The following is a 21357-nucleotide window of genomic DNA, read 5'->3' as shown; positions in this document are numbered from 1 at the left end:
TGCTCGAAAAAAACAGAAGCTTGACCTTTTCAGAATGACAGGGAGCTAGTCTATAAAACAAGCAGTGGAAGCAGTGACTTTCATCTAAACAGGTCCAGTCTGGCGCCACACACTTCTCTCTCCATTAGGTGCTCCAGTTACATTTACACATGTGGGCTCACGACACACACACACACACACACACACACACAAAGAGCTCCGCGCAGCTGCTGTCGGTAGGTCGAGGTGTGCGACGCTCAGTCCAATCATAAGTGAATCTGTATTTTCTGTCCCTTGACTGCTGGTGACAGATTGAACCATTACGTGTAAATGAACAGTCTTTTCTTTTCTCTCTCTCTTCCTCCTCCGTCGCCCATCTTTTATCTATTCTGCCCTGTTATGTTTTTATTTCTAGTGAAGTGTGAATTCATATCAGGCTCACTGCCACAGGGCTGAATTTTGTTGTGTTCTGAAGCTCGGTAGTCACACAGCTCTGGTCCTATGAGACTGTGTAAGTAAGTAAAGTTTAATAATGTAGCACCTTTGCAGATCAGATGTCACATAAAAAAGAACAACAAGGCGAGCAGAGATAGCATGAACAAGTGATGAATAAAAAAAAGATAGAAATACTTGGAACACTACTGAAGGCAGGTCTAAAAGGACAGATCATGAGGTGTGTTTTACTGCTCTCCATAGTGTCCACAGTGTCCAAAGTGTAGAAACCATGATTTTAAAGGACAGACTGAGAGAAAACAGACAAACCAGGTACGTGAATATTTGATGCCCAGAGCAATGACAGTCTAATTTCCCAAAGGTCAACGTAAGGAGGAGGAGCATGGTTGTTGGATGGGCCGACATGCAGGACTTCACTACACTGAAAAGGTGTTCAAGCCTCGAGTGGGCCACTGTGTGTTGTTACCCGGTAAGTTATTTTTTCACTTATCCTAGCCCTCACATAACTCTAACCCAGTTAAGCATAAATGCACCCACATCATAACGATGATAAATGTTGGATGACAGGACCAGTACAAAGCAGCCACTATATACACGGCAAGGGTCACTTCTATTGCGCAAAATAGTTGGACAGAAAGTACACTTTCATCGGTATGAGACGCCAAAAGACCGATAAAGCATCAGTGTTTGACACCGTGGAAGTGTCCCCAGTGCTGTGAGATATAGTGCATAGGACCTTGTGGATCACAAGAACTTATGACAAACAAGCTGATTAGTTAAGAGCTTTGTATGTCTACTCACCCAGCGGTTCTGCCCACTTTAAATGGTTGTTGTGGTGGGTAGTGGGGTGGAGCTGAAGACAATCTCAGCTCACGCTGAGCGAGAAGCAGTGGCCACAATAAGTAAGAGTGAAGACACAAAGAAACAACCAGTCGTGCTCCAATTTGAAGTTAGTAACTAACCTAAGCTGCATGTGGAGGGAGGCTCATGCAGGCAGGTGGAGAACATTCAAACTGCAGATGGAGAGGCCTCAGTAGTAGTAGTAGTAGTAGTAAAGTTAGGACCTTGTTGCTCTGAAGCAGCAACATTGGCGCTCCTATTAAGATATTATTATGAAACAGTAAATCATGGATTAGGTGAAGCTAATGAGATAAATCCATATTACTCTGGTCATGTGGGAGACCATGACAGCTGCAAAGCCCTGAGTGTATCAGCTGTCAGGTTGATTTCAGCTTATTTTATTGCCCATGTGCAAAGGCCATTAAAAAATATTGTTGGGTAGTTCATTGATTGCATGAAGCCTGGTGCTGTGTGAATTTATGAATTGAAGCTTTGTTAATGGACTAGGGGCACAGTCAGTCAGAACAAATACAATAATAAAACCCGAAGACACTGCATTTCACAAACAATGCAGAGAAACAAACACTTTTTTAACAACTGTGTTTTCTGGAGTGCGTTGTGAGTTACTGGAGCTTTTACAAACCTGGAGAAATCAACATTCACACACCAAAGACTGATGTTAGACTGGGAAAAATGTTTGGTTTGAAAACATCTTATGTCTGAAGTCACAGTTAAAGTCAGGTTAAAGCAGTAATACATGTGTTGAGTTTGTTACTACACAGGAAAACGTGATATTAACCACCCAGACAAATTTGAATGATTAAATAAATCTGCAACTCTGTGACATTAGGTTTCTGAGGTGTAACTCAACAATTGAGTCCCACATAACTCATGGGTCACTCGGGGTTTGTGGGTGTTTACAAATCCAGGCAAAATACCAAGTGACTTAGCAACTTTTAGATTTTGAAAAGGAATCGTTTAGTTTGGAAAATCTGTTCATTTGCTGTCTTTCCAAAAGGGAGATGAGAAAGATCAATATCAACCTCATTTTTATTCATTTAGTTCACAGCTGCAGTCAGGACGTGTTTAGCCAAGTTTGGCATAAAGACTAGAAGAAGAGGAAAACAAGTAGTCCTGGTCTGTTCTGTGTAAAAAAAAAAAAGATACACCCACTGATATGTTTACAAAGGTCACTAACTTACACCTTTTACTTCTCTGGATTGGCCACGTGGAATCACAACTGCAGCATATTTGGAATATTATCAAGGCATTACATGCTTAAACATTTCTAACAAGAAATTATTATTTTATATTTCTGTTTTCTCACAAGTTCAACAAACATGATCTAATATGCTAATAAATGTTCTGGTACAGTGGATGTGTGCAGATTTGGATTTGCAATCTCACGTGTACTTCGATTTTTTTCTGTCTTTGCTTGTCCACATACTGAAAGTAAACCGGCTGGCCTCACAATCTAATCAAGAACCTGCAGGGAGCGTTTCTTACCTTAATGCATCATGGGCAGAGCTGGCTGGAATTAACAGCAAATGAAGGCAGTAACAGCTGCCCCGGGGGAACTAGCAGAGTGTGTTTTGTGTCATGAGGCGAGCAGGATCTCACATAAACTCACCACTGCCTAGAAGAGTCACTCCTCAGCCCTCTTATCTTTCCTGTTCAATAGGAGCGAAGCCCGTTCTCAAGGGTTGTTCACTTGTGTTTGTTTAGCGTTTATTTCACATTTAACTCCCATTAAGAAAAGGGAGACAGTGTGATCGTCAGTTTCTCGATGAATCAGTCATACAGATATTTATGACTTAACATGGCCTGGATTTAAAAATGTTCTTTTTTCTACTACAGAACAAACAAGCACAGTAAAGCCTGATACCACTGATCCAGTCTACACCTGTTATTAGCACGCGGTTTGTACCCACGGGGCCATATTACCTCGGCCTTCTGTGTCAAAAAAACTACAGAGAAGCTGCAATAAGCAATAGGTTGAGTGCAGCATCACTTCAGGAGACTCACAAGGGACTGCTTAGATGAGGGTAACAGAGCTAGCACCTGTTCTAACAAGCTTCCTCCTCGATTACTTTCTTACAGCGTGTAACCTAAACACGTCTTTAGGTGCTTTTCGTATATCGCGGAAACCCTTGCCTCACACACTGTAGCGGCTTCTTGAGTAGATCTCACTGGTCCTGGCTAATGAGCAGACTGTGATCTGGTCACAGTGTGAGCAGAAGCAAGATAACAAGAATTCTTACTGATATCAGGGTCAAAATGCAACTTGCATTATTATCTGGTAATCAGTCATTAGGGTCCTAGCACAAAACAGATGTTTTGAAGAGTATAAAACAATATATTGTAAGAACGTGTAGCTAATGTACCTTTGATCAGCCTTTGTAGATCACACTGGAGACTGTTTTTCCATCTCTTCATATTAACCTTGGCTCATTCTCAGTGTGTATTACCCTCACATTTTTTATTGTGTTATACAGTACATCTCATCACTGGTGTAAATGCTGCTGCAGTACATGTTGTTATACAGTACATAATGTATAGAAATGTTCTGTGGGTAGGCTGCTAAATTGGAACATTGATTTCTTTTAGGCAATGGAAACCTGGGTTATTGCAATATTTATATAATAAATAATAAAAGCATTAAGGTTTTCAGGTTATATTCCAGGTGCTTAAAAAAGAAAAAAAAAAAGAATGACAACAAATGATTTGTATTGATCCCTTCTACATTGCCATTCATTTTCCAACACAGTGGTGTTTTGTTGTGTGTTTTCTCCACCCTGAAACCACATCCACATTATTCAGATGAATGTTTCTGAGGCATTTAATCAGAACTAACGAGAATGATAAGCGAGCCAAGAGACAATGCCCGCAGCTGATCATGAGAATATTTAAGAGTGGATTTTCACCTTCAGTGGCATCTCCTCTCTACAGGCAGTTGATTAAGGGATGCCCTTTGCAGAAACTGAAAAGGGGTGTATATATAGTCCCACACCTCATATTGCAGCCTCCTACACCTCAGGAACTCCTCACACTGATTCACACTGATTAGATTAGACAAGCTATCCCTGAGTGATCCTTTAATTCCCTCACACCCAAAGACAACAGCATCGACGTGAGCTGAAAAGGTCAAAAGACTCAGGGCCTTATGATACCTAAACCCTCCTAAGCTTCAATATCCTCACTCGCCCAACTAATGAAAATACAGAAAATACAGGCTCCATAGGTGGAACAGTGAACAATGAGCAACAGACCGGATTCATTCTGTGTGTGTTCTTCCTCATAACACAGTTAACACACACAATTTAACAATCCTAAATCGGGACATGCTGACTTTCTGACAGCTGTCTTCAATTAGCGCTTCGTACATTCTCACATAAACATATTGGACAAGTAATGTACTGTAGGTACACAGAGCTGCTTTTAGGCAAAGACTGAAGATGCCAGAGAAGAAACTTTTCAAATAAACACAAGGTGGAGCATAGGGATGTAGGAATCGCAAACGGACTGTTGTGGCCTGAAGTGCCTGACTTTGCTGCAGATTTTAAAAGATTTTTTATTTGTTTGTTTGTTTGTTTTACAGTGAAATTGTGAGAGCAAGTTAAAATTGGCAAAAAGTAGATATTAACAGAACTTAACAGTAACCCTGCAACAAACCCAAACACATTTTGCATGTGTTTCAGTGTGATTTTCTCACTGTGCGGTTTTCAGTTCATGTTCATTGTTTACTTTGGACTCTTCATACTCTTTACATTCTCTTATGTCTGCTGTGCTCAGCTTAAGGATTACAGTAGTTCGGCGCTCAGGTGGGTGGTGAGTTCATGCTAACTCCTTGTTAGAGGAACGTCTTCATAAGCGGATACAATCATTCATTGATGGCAAGAACAATTTAAATGGAGTTGAGCCAGTCCTAGAACCTGAGAAAGAGAAAGCATTGTAAAATTGTGTGTGTGTGTGTGTGTGATATCAAGGTCCTAAGACTGCTGTGACATAAAAGTACCAAACATTTGTAGCTTATTTATATGTGTTTTTTTGTGTATTTCTAGCTATGTTGTTTTTTAATGGGAGGGTCCGTGTTTGAGTGTGAGCTCCATGCCGAGGTTGATCAACTAATCCATACAGTGTGAGTGGAGAAGTCACTTTAAAATTATAATGTGAGTTAACACAATGTTTAAAATAAATAGGAAATGCACAGCCTGTCTCTAATTCAATAAGAGTTCATGGATTTATATAAAACAAACTCACTGTGTCAGGCCTAGAGCTCCAAAGTGACAAGAAAGAGCTCTATACAGAATGTTTTCTAAGAAATAATCCATTTGCAGATGTTCAATACGTTATCAGCAAATGAAAGAGGCAGCTTCCCAGTGTATTTGTGTATGTGTGTGTGTGTGTGTGTGTGTATGTGTGTGTTTATGTGCGTGTACAGATGTGAGCCTTGCATAGGCTCAGTATGCACATTTGTTAGTTAGATCGTCAGCCTGTCTTTTTAATTAGTCTGGCGTTTATCACAACCCTGTGATTGCTTTTGTAATGATGTCACTGGTGCATAATGAGTAAGGAGGTGTCACACTGCGAACATGACAGGCGCTCAGCTTCTCTCTCCGCGGACACATTTGACGGGCAATGGATGGAGGGAGAGAGGGAGGAGAAGGAAAGAAAACACCAGCAGGAAAAAAAATGTAAATAGAACAGAGGGGCATTATTAGAAATGCCAGGGGGCCCGCAGTCGCCAACATTCAGCTGTCATAAGTTGAAATGTTTTGGGAACGACGTCTCTGTTCACCTTCTCTGGCAGCGCTGTTGTCTGGCATCGGAACAGCTTTTTGTCTGTTCAGAGAGAGAGGATAACCTTGTCGAGGAGTTCATAAATAACACTACCGTGTAGAAACATAACCTTGTTCACGTTCCAGGAATTAGGCACAACAGTGATTGTTGATTCTCTGCCAAGAAATTATACAAAGGTTCCTCCGCATTTGAACGGCAAAGTCTATATTCAGCCAAGCATAATCGCATGTGCAAAATGCACACAGGGTGCAGCCACTGAAATGGAGTCTGAAAATGACACCTTCACTGGCATGGTGCGCGTGTGTCAAAACACAGCGCTGCCCACTTCAGTTAATGAATCTAAAAACCACAGTTAGAAAACTAGCTACGGATTGTTTGCAGTTATTGAATCCCACAACACAAATACTGCAAAATGGAAATACAGTGATTGGTGAACTTAACCCACTGGCTGCATTACAGCTCCTGTAATTTTCAGTTTTGGCCACTACATAATTCATCAAACCTTAACCCTGTCAGCATCCAGAACAGAAATAAAAAAAAAAAAAAAACAGTTTTCAAGAATGGAGGAGTGGCAGCCCACAGCACCACAGCAGTGTGGTAGTGTGGAGATATTTTGATTATTTAGAGTGTGACAAGGAGCAGAGTGGCGTGCACTGCCCCTTCAAGACAAATAATACCACAAATCTGTATCATCAGCAAAGCTGTATCATTCCTTAGTGTTCCTTAGAGTTTACAATCACAGACCCAAGCAAGGGGACACTGTTATATCATAAATGCAATAGGTTACTTTATTGCAAAAGACATGATGCCAGAAAGTTGATTTAAGTGACTGAATGAAGTAATTGACCCACGTTACCAGTTCCCTGGCTATAAGTATTTCTTTGAGACGGCACTCCCCCAACTACACACAGAGTGTAGAGAGAGATGAGAAAAAGAGCTGCTGTGTGTCTTACTTCGCTAGCACATCAAATATGTGGTCAAATTGCACATGTGAAGTCTCAAAACCCACATTATTGACCATTAACTGGAACTTGTAAAGCAAATGTCTTCAAACTGCCTACTTTCCTGAAGACCATGCAGGCAAAGACCTTGCTTTCGGACTGACAGAAGCACTTTCATCCTCGTTGTGGATATAGGATGTTGTTGCCTTCTATAACTGATTGTTTTTAACGACCCACTTTCCCTCATACTTCAGATTATTAGAATTGTCTGTTTTATTTATTTATTATTCTCCAGTCACTCACCTTTTCTGGATCGCTGCCATATCTACACTGTGCTCACTTTCCTCATTAGGCTCTTGTCATCATCTCTTGACACATCTCTACTGCACCCCCGGCTCTTGACTCTTGATTACCCGATATCCCCTTACCTATTCCCTGTTCCTCTATCCCATTACTTACCTCCTGCTCTGGGGGGTGCTCACAGAGACATGGCTATTGCCCAGAAAGAGCTTCACTTACCCTGACACAAGCTGGTGAAAGAGTCACCCACCAGGTCGGGTTCACACCAAAGAATGATTGGAAGGGTATTAGAGCAGCACAAGGTCATCTGTCAGGTACTTAGTTTCCACCTGGCAGGACATGGATGTAATGGAGTCTGTTCATGAGGCCTTGAATCCACCACTGGAATTCACTGATTCAATCTCTGGTGATCCTTTGTGAGTGTGTCCTACCTTAAGCTGATGCTGCATCTGTTCAGGACACAGATTCTGAAGACATCTGATGATGAAGGATGCCTCTCTGGTCTCCTGGATCTTTCTCTAGTTGTTCACTGAGTCTTGATTGATGACATGTTCCCAATAGTAGTTTGTTTGTTTCCAGTCTGAGAGAAGCTAACGTTAATCACTTTAGCCACGTAGCATTACGACTTAAAACTTTAAATAAGGCCCATATTTAGGTCACAGAGAGCCAGAATAAGTTCATATTTGAGCTTCAGTCCTGAAATTAAAACAGCAACCATCAACGGTTGGAACATCTCATGCACAACACACACACTGTGGTTGTTGTGGGCAGTGTTTGGGCCAAGCATGGGCAAGTATTGGGTTCCTGTAACTTAATGTAATTAAAGTTATTTTGAGCACAAACGTTGAATAAACTATGCAAGGATTAGAGCTACAAAACCAGAAAATGTAGAAAAGAAGGAGGGAGTGCACTTCTAACATACTAACTTCTGTACAAAAATGATGAAAAAGAGGATTTGGCATAATATGGGCACATTATTGGTCATTCTCAGACACAAGTAAAGATCTGTTGCTTTTATATTGTTGGCCCGATGTTTGACAATGGGCCCATCACTGAAACAATACTTTGTCAATAAAGTTAATGTTGTTATTGTATATTTACTGCCTTGTTTAAGATAGTACCATTGGCATAAGAAAAATTGGCACATGGCTCAACTGTACCCACACACACACACACACACACACACACACACACAAACACCGTTGCAATACACTCAGACTCTTCTCAACAAAATGTATCAAAACTGACAGCTGCTCGTATAAGCCTTCTGCACTGCCACCCCTCAAAATGTGTTTATGTGAACTTTGCTTGTCTAACCGAGAAATCTGTGCATATGTTCAGCCTGGCGTGTGTCACCCTCCCCCATCCTTCCCCCTCCTCCCACCTCATCCATCCCTCACTCCCCGTCTTAACCAAAGCCAGCCGTTCTCTTCCTCTTGACATTTGTAGATGCCAGATAGCTGTCTAATATACTGTTGCAGCTATTGGCTTATGGGGTGGGGGGTGAGCTATGTGGAGTGGGGTGGTAGAGCTGTGAAATAGCAGCTGATATCTGAGTAAACAGGAATCATATTATTCTTTATTGTGCGTTGAGAGCTAAGCTGCCTCAGATTGTTGCCTGGTCTATTTTCTAGGTGGATGGGGAGATAAAGGAAAGTTCCTAATGTCAATATGAATGAAGCAGCACCACACACACACACTCTTCCCTCCTTCTCTAAACTCTATGGACCTCTCTCAGTCTCTTTTTTAATATCCTGTGTTTGTGCACACTACAAATATTTCTCCCTTATCAAATATTTTTTATCTATCGCTGACCCCAACACATCTTGCTTTCTTAAAACACATGCAAAACCATCATTAAATTCGGATTATTTTAACATTTAAAAAAAAAAAACAGCTTATTTCAAGAATTTTCCACAAAAGAGAATCAACAACAACACTGAATACTGTGCTTCAGTGAAAAATAACTGTCTTGACTGAATGAAACCAATAGTGATGCTCCAGATAGTGGCTGCGTGTTACACTTTATTGGCAAAACCAACCAGTTAGTTGTGATTAATAAAGGCTTGACTCTTTTAAAAGTGAGAAATCATGTTTGGAAACATCATGAATCTCACCGTTTTGTTGCTTGTTCGAGTTTTCCAGTGCTGTGTATTCTCCACCTCATTGTTACCACTGACCTGTAATGACATCATCCTTGGCCCCAGAAGAATATGCACTGATAATTGAGTGAGACAAGCATGATACAGGTTTTCAGGTTAAATATTTTTCAGTCAGAATTTACATTTTCAGCGCCTTGTAATTATTGTTCATCCAGAAAAGTTAGCACACATTAATACAACATGTTACTAAGTTCCATATTTCTACAGGAAAGAAAGCTTTTGCACAGAAGTGTATGGAACGAATGGCTACTACTGCTTCTAAGAATTTAATGCTTGTTGAAGTGACTAGTTTCCCCCATCTAAAGCTCTGTCAAGCTAACAGAGGGGTTGACTGAAACGGAAACAGTGATTATGTGTTATGATCCTCATCTTTTCTTGCCCCTGTTAGTTCACTTTTCTGTACCTGCTCTTTCAGTCTGTCCCTCTCTCATTCACTCTCTTGCCTTATTAGTTTTACCAAGAGCACAGCAAACACTTATCATTGAGGTAAAGAAAGAGGCTACAACAGACTGGTAAAAGATTTGCAACAACTTCCTCAAGAAGTAGAGTCTGCTCTGTCCCTTCCTGTAAACAGCCTCTGCGTTGCAGTTCCAGTCCAGTCTGTTGTCCAGGTGAACTACTGGGTATTTGTACCCCTCCACCCCCTCTACTTCCTTTCCCAAAATGAAGACAGTGTTAAACTGTCTCTGTTCCTGCTCCACAACCATCTCCTTGGTCTTTGTCACATTCAAGGTCAGGTGATTTTTTTTCCACACAACCACAAACAGTCCACCAGGACTCTGCTGCCTCCTCACCACCACTATTACACCCCACGACTGCAGAACCGCTTGAGAACTTCTGCAGATGACAGGATTGTACTTAAGGGTGAAGAGAAAAGGTGAGTGGACAGTCCCCTGTGGTGCTCCTGTGCTGCTGATCACCTGTTTAGACTTACAACCACGCAGCTGTACAAACTGTGGCCCGTCTCTCAGGTAGTCAGTAATTCAGTAAGCTATGGAGGAGTCCACCTGTATCTTTAGGAGCATCTCTCACAGAAGAACAGGCTGGATTGTATTAAAGACACTGGAGAAGTCAAAAAAATGATCCTCACAGTGCTGCTTGTTCTCCGGAGCAGGTATAAAATGGCATCATCTACTCCAACCTGGGGGCGATAGGCAAACTGTATTATTGTATTGTATATTTTATTACAACCATTACAATGTTTACCCAAAATTCTTACATTACCAATTTCTTCAAGGTCTGAGGACGCCTCTGCAAAAATTCTTAGTTCTTAGAGTACACACAATTTATAATGTGTACAGTATATTTCTATAGCTCTTCCTAAAATGTACCAGGTAGGATATTTTAACAGTGTGTGTGTGTGTGTGTGTGTGTTTGCACTACGTAAGACCATGGAACCCCCTATCAAAGTGAGCACTGTGCCCCCACTGGCTTTACAGATAAGTTTACTGACAGTAGATGTGAAGATCTTGGCTGGATTTCTGAGGATCGTTGCCCCCTGAAAGAGAGAGAATGCATAAATTACTGTTAATTAGCTTGCAGAAGCTGTGCAAGGAGAGAGACAACAAAAGATGAAGGGGTGCAGGGGGGTCGGTTGGTGGGCTGTAGTGTTAATTAAAACTAATGTTGTGTTTAGTAGAGGAAAAACAGGGGTGGGTCATGTACACACACCAAAAAAGTAAAAGAATGCCACAAAATGCCATCTCAGTTTCCTTATTCTTCCACCTCGTCTCCTTCCTCTTTGTAAACGACAAGTAAATTTTTCCCCGCGTTGCTCCAATTACCGAACTGCTAGATGCCTTGATTGATACATGGCATCAGTGCTGTGCGTGTACATGGGTGTGAGGTGTGTCAGTACAGGCTATTTACAAAATCTCCAGATGAATGTCAGTGTGAGGCACAGCCAGGGCAAAGTATCGCATCAGCCACATCAGCAGCAGCAGCAGCATGTGTACCTAGAATAGATCAAGGTGCCGACAGGCCTCGTTACCTCCACTTACTGTTTGGGATTGTGTGTGTGTGAGTGTGTGTTTGCATGTGTGGCAATGCAAGGAGACTTCACACGTGTAATTGGAGACTTAGCCACTTACACACCTACAGAGACTTGACTAGCGGGGGGTGTGATTTTGATGGAGAGTTTTCATATTGCTTGCAACAACAAAACAACAAGCAGTTGTGTTTTTGGTGATTGGTGTCGGAAAGAAGATGAGCGCTGGGTCCAATCACACAATTTCCTTAAATCTATGTCACACACCTTTAAATGGCCCTGTCTTAGCCCTTACATCAACATGTTAGAGATGTATGTAATGCCAGGGTAATCATCATGTGCATTCACAGGACGCAAAAGCTTTATACCAACAAAGTCAGAGTTGCCCTGACTGATGTGAGCTCATTTCTTATCTACAATTGTTAAAGTGCCTCAGATCAGCAATTTTTATTTTTATCAACAATATAAAATCATCCCAGAAAAGAAACCTACAAAATAATAATAATAATAATAATAATAAAAAATCAACAAAAACTGAAAGCCACATCAGCTGAAACACATGCATTCATATTCTTGCATACACAACTACATGACACACATGTAGAAGCACATGAGGTTATAAAAGGTTAAAATGTTTTAAATTCTCTTAAATGCAGCAGTGACCAATCTAGGGTTATCTAAGTACATTTAGAAGATGAGTACTACATTACCTGAAAGGTCTGGCTGGACTACCAGTGAGCATGTCAGCCTTTTTGCTCTCATTGTTACTGGGTTATTGTTAGTATCTATTGTTGGTTTTTAGTCATCGAGCTCTTGATGTCATCAATACAGTTTATCATCTTGTTAGTATTGTTTAAAGCATTGTTGGGCAGAGACATAGAACTGTGTGTCATCAGCATAATGTCTAACAATATGTTGTATAATGTTTTTTTAATAATTCTGCTAAGTGTGAGCATGTGTATGTTATATAGTAGTGACTCTAAGACTGATCCTTGTGTGACCCCTAAATAGATTTAAAACAAGTTGAGAACAAAGCTAGGCAGGTGAACAGAATCCTGAAATCTCTTAATTAAAATAAAGGTTTACAGTTCATGTAAAATTAAAATAGATGTATGTTTTTTAATCAATATTAATGTTAAGGTAATTGATTAGTCTAATGAGGGCTAACCCTTAAGGTGCTATGATTATTTCGGAGGCCTGACATACACAACATTGGTTTACTTAGCAATTGTTATTGTTACTGTAAGTAGTGCCATGATAATAGTACATTTGAATAGAAATATAAGCAATGAGGCAGCTCAGTGGAGCATGTGTGATGGATATCCAGGTATTAGATATCTGGTGGTCAGGAAGCATAAAGTAAAAGTAAAGTTGTTAATGAATACTAAAATAGTGTAAAGCTGTGGGGCATGCTTTAAATGATTGTAGAACTGAAAATGAATGATAATGATTCATTATCTGCCAAAGACTTTCTGATATTACCTGGGATAGAGAATGATGTATTCACACATATGCCTAGAGTGACTAAAGAGATAAGACTTTATTGATGCCTAAGGGGAAATTCACATCTTGCAGCAGCACAGAAACAGGTTAAAATGAAGAAAATAAAGTGCTATTTGAATAATAAAATAAAACACAGTACAAGGAAATAGACACATATTAAGCTATATAAAATTTATACATGACAAAAACTGAAATCAGGCTGAGGCCCTAAACACATGAATTATGCAGGGATATCCACAACACTTCAGCTGTATGTACTTCAGTTGTTTTCTGCTATAATTATTTTTGTATTAATTGTTATGTGTTCTGCTCCTTTATGATGAATTACTTCCACAACTTATCAGGCGCACAGGACGCAGCATTCAACCACACAACCACAATCAGTGTGTAAGTGGACCACTCAGAACAATGTGTCGCTTATCAGGTAATTAAAGAGAAATCATACAGAGTTTCACAATGTAGCTCTGATTAAATGACAAGCCATCACTCTGTCACCATAGGGAAGGTGTTGAAGCCACGTACGTTACCTTCCATGTGCACAAATACCACATATTTGCTGTATTTGCATCCTAACACACACACACACACGTAGCCATTATCACTCAAACACAGACCTTCGGCTCAGCTCTAAAGCAGTGGAAGTACTAATTAAAAATGTTGTTACTGATGTTATCAGCAGTTTTTATCAACAGCTACAATTCAAAGGTGACGTCCCCTGATGGTTTACATAATTAAACATATGGAAAAAGAAGCAGTAGAATGCAGTGCAATTTCACATCAGTCACATCTGCAATTACAAGTTGATAGTCATTTGCATATGTGCTGTAAATTCCTTATAGTTATACATATGTATTTATACATGCATACATCCATAAATATATTTGATTGTGTTTGACCATGTGTTTAAATTGCATATGTTCATAGGACTAATTACTTTACCAACTACATATACTGTATATAGTAGTTGGTTCTAAAACCACTAGCTAGGACATCAGTTAAGTAAGATAGTAGAATGTCTTTTTATAGTATACTAATTCACTCTAATATGGTACTTCACACTAATTCAGATTTTGTGTGCAAGACATTGACTGATCACTATTTACCAGTGCATTGTCACAGCAGGACTCATGTTGCTTTCTACTCTCTTCTTTTAATTTGCTGTGGTGAGGTAAAGATAATATCACTGGCATGTTTTCCCCTGGACAAAATAAATACATAAGTTAAAAAGGCTGTGGTAGGCCTTAACTGCAAAACAAGCACAGCAGCTCGAGTATTAATGTTCTCATTCTTTACCTTAACAATTGAATTTTAATTTCAACTTTAATTTATACTTTGCTTTTTTATTTACTTTGCTTAATGTAATGCAGTGAAAAAGGTAAGTGGCACCCCGACAGCTCTGCAGCACCACTCCACCGGGGCGTCACAATGATGTAGTAGTTAGCACTGTTGCCTCACAGCAAACAGGACCCATGTTTGAATTCAGGGGGGCGACCAGGTGTCTTTCTGCATGAAGTTTGCATGTTCTCCCTTTGTCTGTCTATATTGCTTTAGAATGCAAGTTCACTCTAATCTAGTATGCTTTTATCTTTTTAAAATTGTTTAGTATTATTTATTTAGTATCAACAGTTTGGACATTTAACAATATTTTTTAAAAACTAGAATTCTGTGGAATATATATATATATATATATATATATATATATATATATATATATATATATATATATATATATATATATATATATGCAGGGATATACTGCTAATCCAGTTAATAAGAATTGTAGACAGTGAGGACTGTATATTCACTGGAAGTGGTGTGACCTCTGGACAAAAGTGTGTGCTCAGAAGTGTCAGTGAGCCTGTGCCTTTTTTGTATGCCCACCCACACACACACACGCAAAGAAAAAAGTAAGTCGTGATAGTTTTGATAGATAATCAGCATGGGGGGAGTAAGCAAGTCTGACAGTTTGTTAAGATGAGAGAGAGGTGTTGCTAATTGGCTGCAAATTACTCAGTAAATTGTCTAATTAAGCTGGCAGTTAATTAGGCCTCGCTTGCACAGCAGTCTTTGGGAAGTATTTTCATGTTTCAGGGTCAGAGGGAAGATGTGGGAGTAGGGGTTGACAGGTGGTGAGTAAAGTATAGTGTAGGTGTGTACTATTCAGGTGTATGTGTGTGTTTTCAACGTGCAGGTGCTGCTATTGCCTGGTGCTGTGGCAGCACACATACACAGGATTGTAGCCTGGGGTTTGTGCTCTAGGTTTGGTGGGACATGGTCTTAGATGAAAAGTTCAACTTAATTCAAATTACAACAGGTATTTGTGGGTAAGTGTCAGAGCTTCAATACAGCGGTATTACAAGTGTGTGTTTGCATGACAGAAAGCAAAGAACCAGTACTGAGTATTACCCATATTGATGCAAATACTTACAAAAATTAACAAAGGAAAAGAAAAAATGGGTCCAGACCACAAATACTGAAGGAAAAGAAAAGATTTAAGGTGGATTTATTATTGACTGCTGCTTTGATTATCAACTAATGGTGCCACCCTGGTCACTTCGGATTGACTGAGCACACCTGATCTAGGAGATGCAGTAGTGAGTATGTGTGGTGCTAATGATGCGTGTGAGCTAAAGCTTACGATGCTCAGAAGTCTAATTTTATAATTAGGATTTTTAATTTAAAAATCTGGGTTAATTTCGCCTTTTTCTATGGCAACAACAACCAAGACGCAGACACATTGACCCAAATGGCCTGGAACACCATTAGTTGTGTTAAATGACCAACAAAAGTTTAGGACCATTCCCTGACCTGTCCCATTCTGTCCATGTGTCCATCCCCCCAAATGGAGCCGCAGTTGAGTGTGGTTGCTCTTTGAAGGATATTATGAGGACACATGAGTTAGACCTCAGCAACAATGGACCAGGGATCTTTGTTGCACAATGAAAATGTCTTCTTCCAGACGTTAGATAGCCCTGTTTTAAGTCCGCACGGAGCTCTGCACGGCAGAGCGTGAACACTGTCTGAACTGAAGATTGGCTGATGTAGCACTGCTTGATCAAACAGTTCAAATGTTCTGTCATTCATGTGTGAAAAAGTTGATCAGGAGCGACTAAATACTTCAGTAAACTTCATGCTCAGCTTGTTCATGCATTTAACTTAGTTCAAAGCATGACAATTATTTGATCGCAACATTAGCTAGACAACGAAGGAGAGAGATAATCCAAACAACAACAACAACAACAAGAGGACTTGGCCTGTTCACACAAGCGGTACTCTCACACTTCAGCAGTTCATATTTATTTAGCTGCCAAATTAGAGTTTATACTTCATCCTGCCTGTGGACAGAGAGAGAGGGGCAGAAAGGCTAAACACTGTTGGCTCATTATCTCTCTAGTTACATGTTTACTGTTTCTAAATACACCTAATTGGGAGATCAAAGCGTTGGTGACTACCTCTCCCCACAGCTGAGAGGGCATCAAACCACAGATCCGCTCAGCACCTTGCTAATTTGATCAAACGCGCCCTCGTCTCGTCGCATCATAGAGCTCGTCTTGAGTTCACCCGGGTGTGATCTGAAAACGGAGAGATGCTTGACTACATGTTTAAGAGTTGTTGCTTCTCTCTTTCATTGTAGACATATAAGAAGACAGATTGAAAGGAAACCTTTGGTACCATCGCCGGGTTTTGTTTGGCAGACTGGCTTTTGACTTTTTTCTCGGCTGAATGAAGAAGAGCAATTTCTTTTCCAGTGAGTGAGCATGTCCTGAAACAGAGGTGGATGGGAAAAAAAACTAAATATCCTGGTTACCGCTTCATATTTAGATGAGAGAAGTAGTTTATTTCAATGGGGTCCAAACATATTTTCAAGTGATCTAATTACTAAATGAGTGAATGATCATTTTAATTGTTCGCTAAAAATGGTTGAAATTAACCATCCTAATCCCTACACAGTTTTAGGCTACGACAAATGGTTAGTTTAATTTTCCCTTAATCTATCGATTATTTGATTCCTAATTAACCCACTGATTGTGTTACCAAATCCTGACTTCGATTAATGGAACTTTTATTATCTTCAAGATAGCTAAATGTAATAAATTAATTAAAATAGTCAATAAGCTAACACCATAATAATGATAGTATATTTTTACACTTTTGTTGTCTTTTTTCAGGTTTACATACAAACCAAACCAAAACATTTTGTATGAAAAAATGTAAGTAAATAAACACATGTTCAAGAATTGTATGCTTCTACTGTTGCAATGCTCATAGAAGCTAGGGTTACAATATGTAACTACTGTTGTTTGATTTTCTGTAGACAAAAATACTAATCAATTACTGGATCCATAACAACATTATAATCATCATTTTCAAGGTCCAAAGAGATGTCTTCACATTGCTGACTTTATCCAAAAAAGCAAAAGTTTAACTAGTTATTACAGTGTTGTGGTCATAAAACAAGTTTCAGATATGAATGTGTGGATAAAGTGAAGTCATTCCTACAACCATGCACCTGCTCTTTCAGCAGTACTTAACATTTCCAAGACAAAAGAGACTGATTGTGCCAAGAAGGTGTGAGGTTATGAGCTAAGTTATTTCACGTACACTCGCATCATTATTTTAAATGCCAAAATCACTGACCTCACCGCAAAGTTGCTGTCAATAACCAGCATTTTGTTCATTTCACCACAAAATGAAGTGATTATGACTATTAAATCATAACTTAATCTGCCATAATAGCTTTGGTTCTCCTAGGCAGTCGTTTCTCTCCATTCCTCCTTCTCTGGGCCTCTTGAGTGTATGTGTTTGTGTGTCTTAATACAAAGTCAGTTGCAAATTGCAGTATGTCTGCAAGTCAACTGTCAATAGGCATTTATGCCATATACATTCACATAAGTAAACTTCAGCTAGAGATATGAGCGTGTCAGAAATAGAAGCAGAGATGGGGAGGAGGATGGAGACATGCTGTTTTGTCAGGTTGCACAGGGTTGCTTTAAATTAAGGAGCTGAGGCGCAAGCAATCAGCCTTTGTGTCTTCAGTCTTTGATTATCGATCTGCTCGTCAACTGACACAATCCTAATTCCAAGAACAGCATGTGGTATTTAAGACGTTTAAAACTAAAGCTGTCAATCGCAGTAACCTGAGACAAGAAACAGCACATTACAGACAACACACTCACAGCGAGGCGGTGTCAGATTAAATGAACAGGGTTCAATTTTTGCGAGTGTTTTAATGCCTTGCAGTCTTTAGCTCCTGGTGAACTGGTGATTGGTTCTCAGCAGCCATCAAACTCAGAGTGACTGGAGGAACAAGCAGTAGCTGTCACACCCCTCCTTATTTAAAGCAGTCTGTGAAAGCTTACCTGTGAAAAGCTGTTTGTAAACTGAGCAACACCTACAGCCACCTGACATGCTGTAGCACATATGTGCCGCAATTGCAGCTTATTTGTGCCTCCATCATCATGGCAGGGTGTGATACTTTTAAATGCTGCCACTGCAGACGTCCCATCCCACACTGCACACAAACAGTTTTGGAGTTTGGAGAAATGCTGCTCCAGGTAAATGTTATCCAAAGGTACACATGCTTTCAGAAGCCACCTCTTTTTTGCTTTTTACAGTTGGAGGGTGTATAACCGCTTTGGGGTCGGGACTACTGGAAATCTGTGTGCATTCACAGAGGCTAAGCAAACTGCTCACTGGTCAGTAACTGTTTGTACCAGCAACAAAAAATCATACCAACAGTGACATTTTCATGTTTTGCAACATCTACATGCTGAAGTTAACATAACGTGGTCACATAATATGTAAGGATTTTGTAAGGAGGAGGGAGTGTATGATTGATCTGAAGTAATTCCCCAACACCCACAGTCAACCAGCTCTTCTCTGATTGGTCCAGTCTGAGAGTAGATTGACTTCCAATCAAGAAGATTCACCACCTGAATGATGGCTTTATAATGACTATTCTGCTATGTGGTGCTGACCTGCCAATAACCGAAGAGCTCTGTTAGTACCAAATCTACATTACTTCCTGTTGTATTTGTTAAATTCACTAGCAGCTGCCAGTGCAGTGGGTACGGATTTAGTTTGACTTTTGCTCAAGTTTGTAATAAAATATCCTAATTTCAGATAGATCTGAAGTCAAAAACAACAAAGAGCAATAAAGGATTCAATTACTTTAGTAATTTATTTTACTATTGAATGTATTACTTAGAAAGGAAGGACAGGGGACATTACGACATGCAGGAAGAAATTCCTGCACCTTGGAATTGCCATTGTAGACACAGGTTGTATGATTCTGTGCTTTACAATAAACTGGACAACAGAGATGACCTATGTTTTTGCAATATTGCATTCCCATTGGTGAAATTCTCTTATGAATTCATCTGTATTTTACCCAGCTAGTGTCACTGATAATATTGTAAAGAGAATTCTGAATACAGTGTATTCCAAATGATTGCAATAAATAATTTGTGTACGACTGTACAGTATGTGAATAATTTAATTACTCCATAGCCATGTTCTGTATGAATACTATGTATTACTGCCTTGGCTGAGGTTTTTTTTTCTTCATAGGTCTCAGAACTTTGTAGCAGCACCTTGCAGGCTTGGTGACACCCAGTGGTAACAGAGCTATTAAAAGTTTTCTTTTTGACAGGCGTGATATAGGAAAACTGCACTATTTTGCTTGCATAGTATTACTCCTGTGGATAATATATCTTTGCCTGTATATGCTGCATTTTTCCCCTCTTCTAGCAGCTGGCATCGAGCCAGTTTATATGTGCAGCTCTGGAAAAAGTAAGAGACTACTGGAATAACTTTGTAAAATAGCATCTATATGAGAATTACATTCATTCGACAGTAAACCAGTGTGTGTTAAGATGCTACACCAGCACATCTAATTCTGCTTCATGAGGTACCGATTAGGTGATCACTTTTTTTTTGCAGAATGAGTGGTATACCTCCTAACAGACCTAAAAGCAACAACTTTCTGATATTTCTTAGTATAGAGTTTGAATCAAATTCTGCAAAGACTGCTTTATTTTTGTTATTTTAATGTGCTGTCATTTCCCTTAAATGTGTGTTCTAAATAACTATAGTTTTATTTCAAATTCAGGAGAAACATTATCAGCAACTGACAAAAAATGAAACATACCTGTCCATTTCACTAATACACGCACCTATAAAGGATAAAACCTGAGAAACAGATAATTTTGCAGTGGTCTCAAGTTTTCCTCGGAGCAGTGTGTATATAAATGTATATATATATGAGTATGTAGGGATCAAACACACAATTTGTGAGACTAAAACTTTATGACAGACACAAGATTTTCCTTGATTGTCTAGAGGAAGCATTAGTCTGTTCTGTGTCAGGAAAAAACAGATAAGTAATTAGACAAGAGGAGGGGGGGGCAAAGGTCCGAATGCTAAGGAAGAATAATGGCTGTATCTGACACAAATATCCTTCATTTATCACCACCTCCTAATTTGTATGTATGTACTCATGTACCATGTGCTGATGCGAGACACTTGGTGAATCTGTAGTGTGTATGTGTGTGTATGCATGTGCATATACAAGTGCCACCTCCTACATGCACAGTGCACTTGGCATGTATGGAAGGCCTTTTACCTAAAGTCACAAGGACATATTTTTGAGGTTATACTTTACTGAGTTTGCAATGTGCAGTAGAACTGGTTGGCATTACATTTATACAAATCTAACATTTTATCTACACCTTTTAAATATATTCAATCCAATATAACAACACAACTAAATATCAGAAAGGAAATCAAGAAAATAATTAAGTAGAATTCTCACCCTTCTAACAGTGTCCATACCACCTTTTAGAGTTGCAAATTGGTTTGAGGGTTATATTAATTACTGGCTACTAAGGAGAGGCACCTTCCACAATTGCTTAAAGTAAGAAGGAAAGCACTCTTACAGCATCCTCTTTTATATAGCTGCTTAGAAATGTTTATGTCATATAAATTTGTTAATCACTGGTTTTCAAAACCGGATTACAGAATTATTTAATAATACTTAATATACCATTGTAGGATTGTTAATCCCTTAACAGGTTTACCATGAATCACTAGAAGTCAAGTCATGTAAACCTGAAGCTGGGGGCCTTTGAGGTTATATATATACTATAGGTAATAGTGGTCTGACAAGTAAAGTCCAGGGCAAATTAAGTAAACTAATGAAAAAAAAAAAAAAAAAATCACTCTGACTCTGACTGTTTTGCAGCACTTCCACCACAAACCTAGATAGTTACCGTTTCCCATGACCATCCCTTAAAATAAATCCATCTCAGGATTTGAAAGACAAACTCAGTGACAATCTGAGATAAAGAGAGATAGACATACAGTTGAAAAAGATAAGAGCAGCCAAGTGATG

Source organism: Anabas testudineus, chromosome 2 (assembly GCF_900324465.2).
Source record: "Anabas testudineus chromosome 2, fAnaTes1.2, whole genome shotgun sequence".
In the NCBI taxonomy this organism is placed as follows: domain Eukaryota; kingdom Metazoa; phylum Chordata; class Actinopteri; order Anabantiformes; family Anabantidae; genus Anabas; species Anabas testudineus.
This window is presented reverse-complemented; position numbering follows the sequence as displayed.